Source organism: Myotis lucifugus, unplaced genomic scaffold (genome assembly GCF_000147115.1).
Source record: "Myotis lucifugus unplaced genomic scaffold, Myoluc2.0 scaffold_1039, whole genome shotgun sequence".
In the NCBI taxonomy this organism is placed as follows: Eukaryota; Metazoa; Chordata; class Mammalia; order Chiroptera; family Vespertilionidae; genus Myotis; species Myotis lucifugus.
In genome coordinates this window covers 58,869-63,775 of record NW_005872087.1, presented here as the reverse complement: position 1 = coordinate 63,775, position 4,907 = coordinate 58,869, and positions in this window count along the sequence as shown.

Genomic DNA, 4,907 nt, shown 5'->3' with positions numbered 1-4,907 from the left:
AAAAGCCAAAGCCAGGCGCCTAGTGCCAACTGGCAGCGACATAGAGAAGGTGATCCTGGCGGATGTAAATCACAGCAAACCCCAAATTGACTCCTTAGCAAAGAAGTGCTCCCAATCCATGCAAGACATTATGAAGAATGCCAATGCCTTCAAGGTGGCCAAATCCAATCCCAGGTTAGCAGCCGAGGCCAAGAACTTCGTGCGCACTGGGCAGATCTCAGACAAAAGCAACGCAGAGCTGCAGAAAGCTTTTGGAGGCACTGCTCTGGCAAAGACGATGGAAGCCAGGCTCGATGATTTAGCCACTGCAGATATAGCCCGTCTGGAGGCTGTGTTCAACCTTGTGGAGGATGCAAAGCGCTTGCATAAGGGGTCAAAGGCACAGTCGGCTGAACAGTTGAGGCAGCAGGCCCAGGAGCTGGAGAGGAGGTTGGGAGTACCCACCCGTATTCACAGAAGTCTACAGGAGGCAGAGCTGGAGCAGCGCAACAAGCAGTTCCGCACGGAGATGGAGGACCTCATGAGCTCCAAGGATGATGTGTGCAAGAGTGTGAGTACTAGGAGGGGCCCCGTGCAGCAGCACAAAGGATTAGTGGGGAAGTGGACACTGAGGCAGGGCCTTCGGGGACCTCTTGTCCCTCTGCTCCTGACTCGGGTTCCCTTAGTGGCAGGTGTGTGAGCTGGAGAAGTCTAAGCGGACCCTCGAGCAGCAGGTGGGGGAGATGAAGACCTAGATGGAGGAGCAGGAGGATGAGCTTCAGACGTCCTCTCTCCTTCCTCTACCTGGATGGTGGAAGGCTCCCTGGCCATGTCTTCCAGTCCTCTGTCCTGGGAAGTGGGGGAATCAGTGACCATATCAGGATTTTTTCTGTCAGTAATTCTCTGGCTCCTGAGCCCCATGGATCCACAGAACTAGGCCAAACCCACCTGGGCTCAGAGCTGGCATCGGGTCTGTGTGTGGGTCTGGCCTCCTGAGCTGTCGGCATCTCCCCCAGGTGCGGGAGATGGAGGCAGAGCTGGAAGACGAGAGGAAGCAGCGCTCACTGGCAGTGGCCGCACGGAAGAAGCTGGAGCTGGACCTGAAGGACCTAGAGGCCCACATCGACTGCCAACAAGATCCGCGACGAAGCCATCAAACAGCTGCGGAAGCTGCAGGTGAGGTCAGGGCCGACCACAGCAGATCTGGCCTCACGGTGGCGCTGGGCTCAGCATGGCCCTGGGAGTCCAGTGGGGTGGCCCGTGAATGCGGATGATTGCCGCCTTCCCCTATCCGAGGAGGGTCTTGGTGTCCTTAGCCCGTCTCACCCATAGACACTGGGTAGATTGGGGAACAAATGTCTGAGAGCTACTTGACCAAATCTGTAGGATTAAAACAGATGGCAGAAGAAGAAGAAAGGAAATGTGCTCCTGCGTGTTGGTTGCGATAACCTGGCAGAGTAGCAGGTGTGTGTGTGGGCGGGTCCGGGAGGAGGGGGGGGCGGACGGACGGACCGGGGAGCAGGGAAGGGGGGATGGTGCTGGAGCGCAGGATTCAAGCCAACAGGCAGTTGTAGAAAGTGAGACTCTAGCCACGTGGGTCCTATGGACACCGTGACTGACACCATCTAGACTAGAGCATGCTTCATATATCCTGACGGTCAACAAGTGTCAAATGCTGCAGGGTGAAGAGACATTTTCTCTTTCGTTACTGTTTTTCCCTTTTAGTTAAGCTGGTTATCTGCTGTGAAGGTGAAAAGCAGCCACAGCTCCTATTGGCCATGGTCCTTGGGAGGGGGTGGGAGGTGGATGGTGGGGTGGGGAGGACATGCGTGGTCGCTGGGGTCGGGGTGGAGGTACCAAGCATCTCCTCCCCTCCCCTCCCACCCCCAGGCCCAGATGAAGGACTACATGCCTGAGCTGGATGACGTTGACATGCACGCCTCCTGTGAGGAGGTCCTGGCACAGAACAAGTAGAATGAGAAGAAGCTGTAGAGCATGGAGGCCAAGATGATTCAGCTGCAGGAGGTGTTCCACACCTCAAGAGGATACTCAGGGTCGCTGCTCCACTGAGCCAGCTTTGGGCACAGCTAAAAACAAGCTAGGGGAACTCCAGGAATTAATTGGGGGTGGTTATTTTTTGTTGTTTTTGTTTTTTCTTTTTCTAAATATATATATATTTTTAATTGATTTCAGAGAGGAAGGAAGAGGGAGAGAGATAGAAACATAAATGATCAGAAGGAATCATTAATAGGCTGCTTCCCGAATGTCTCCTACTGGGGATGAAGCCTGCAACTAGGCATGTGCCCTGACCGGAAATCAAACCATGACCTCCTGCTTCATAGGTTGATGCTCAACCACTGAGCCACACCAGCCAGCTAAATGCTATTATTTTTAAAGCCTGGGTCGAGAAGAGAGGCTGGTGGAGCCCTGGCAGCAGCTTTGGAGATGTCTGATGGTGCGGCTTTCACAGACCCCTCTACAACCCTGCCCGCCACTCACCACCCCTCCTGCATTCTGATCTGCTGAACTTGAGGCTGCCTCCTCTCATCCCTTGTTCTGGGCAGAGTGCCTTTCCACTTACAATCGTTAATTGAGATAAATTACTCCATTTCCTGTTTTAAATTGACATCCAAAATCTGGTAACTCCGAGAATGTGCCCAGTTCGCTTACACATTGTATGTTCATTGAAATTAAACACAGTGCATTCGTCTTGACTTCAACACAAAGATACTAACATTATGGGTTTGAGTTTTGTCATCTTTATTCTCAGTCCTGACCCTTCCTACATTGACATTTGTTCTTCATTCGGGGCCCAATTTTGCCACCTGAGGAAAGACAAGGAGGCTGTCCCCTGGATGATGCCGACAGCCTGGCAACAAAGGCTGAGACCAGTGGCCACTTCCTGTGAGGTTGGCAGGTGCTGTTGGCATGGAGTGCAGTGCCCTGCTCTCTGCAGCCCAAGGTGCCCATCAGTGAGCCACTCTGATGACGGTACCAGCCCCCTGGGTCACATGCTCCCTGCCCACTCCCACTGCCCTATAAACAGGAGGAGGACAGGGAGACGGGGTCCCTGTTCTGGACACTAAACTCTTCGTATCCAGCGTGTCTGAGCCAAACTCCCCTCTACGTGTTGGAGAGACTGGGCCAGGCCGGGTGAGGGTGCTGGCCGAGCGCCTCCAGCTGGTGACTCCTCCAGCCTCCACCAGGCGATGCTGGTGGCAATGCCAGACCCCTTTCCCTGTGATTCTGGAGTTACTTTCCCCCTGAGTGGGGGTTCTCCTCACAGTGGGCTGAGATGGCTTATTGACCAAAGGATTTGTCCAAGACCCCACCTCCGAGCTGTCCTCATTCCAGGTGACCTTTCTTGTGACGTTGGGGGTCCAGCTGAGCTCTACGTAATAGTCACTGGTCTTTTGGGTCCCTAAGTGGGGTCATCTCAGCTCATGCCAAGAGGTGCCCATCTCACCTCATGTGGCTTTGTAGCCCCCACCCCGGCTGTTCTGCCAGGAGACCGTGTTCACTGAGGCCACGTCCGTCTGGGGTCCTTTCTGCGTTCTTATCAGAGGACCCTTTGGACAACAGGACTCCGCTCCTGTGGGTCTGGGTGACTCTGTGCCTCACAGGGGGTGGGGGGTGACCAGCGGCAGTCAGGCCAGTGAAAGGGGAGGAACCAGGAGGAAGGCAGGTTACAGGAAAAACAAGACAAAAATAACTGTAAACAGGGCCAGAGGCCAACTGTGACACTTGCTCTGAGTCTTGGCCCCTCCCCTGAGTTGCCTGGTGCAAGGCCTGCCTCTCCCCTCACCTTGGCTTCCTCTTCTCTGAAACCAGGCCTTTGCTGGGGGATCATGTTAGGCTCTGCTGTGTGGTCCTCATGCAGTACCATCATCACTCTGCCGCCCCTCCCTGAGGAGGGGGGAGGTGGCTGTGGCAACTCATGGACATTGGTCCCAGATGAGCAGGCCTCATGGAGGGGCCATGTTGGCCTCTGGGGTCCACGCCCAGCCCCGCCTTGCGGGGTGGGGTGGGGGCAAAGCTGAAAGGCCCATGAGCTGCACCACTTATAGCAGCGGTTCTCAACCTGTGGGTTGCGACCCCTTTGGCGGTCGAACGACCCTTTCACAGGGGTCGCCTAAGACCATCCTGCATATCAGATATTTACATTATGATTCATAACAGTAGCAACATTACAGTTATGAAGTAGCAACGAAAATAATTTTATGGTTGGGTCACAACAAAGGAACTGTATTTAAAAGGCCAGAAGATTGCCCTAGCCGGTTTGGCTCAGTCGACAGAGTGTCGGCCTGCGGACTCAAGGGTCCCAGGTTCAATTCTGGTCAAGGGCATGTACCTTGGTTGCAGGGCACATCCCCAGTAGGGAGTGTGCAGGAGGCAGCTGATGATGTTTCTCTCTCATCAATGTTTCTAACTCTCTATCCTCTCCTCTCTGTAAAAAATCAATAAAATATATTTTAAAAAAAGTACTCATACAATTCAACAAAAGGAAGACAACCCAATTAAAAAATGGGCAGAAAACCTGAATACACACTTCTCAAAAGTGGACATACAAATGTCCAGGGGACATATGAAATAATGTTCAACATCACTAAGCATCAGAAAGATGCAAATTAAAGGGACAATGAGGTTCCACCTCATACCTGCCAGAATGGCTACCATCAATAAATCAACAAACAAGTGCTGAAGAGAATGTGGAGAAAAGGGAATCCTAGTACAATGTTGGTGGGAATGCAGACTGTTACAACCACTATGGAAAATAGTGTGGAGTTTCCTCAAAAAAAGGCAGTCTTCTCAATAAAAGCCAATAAAGGCCCTATAGCAAGCACTAGCCTAATCAGTCATCTCAACCCAAACCAGTCTTGGAAAATAAGGAAGTGCTTCAGGTTGAATTTCCAAACAGCCTAATAGTC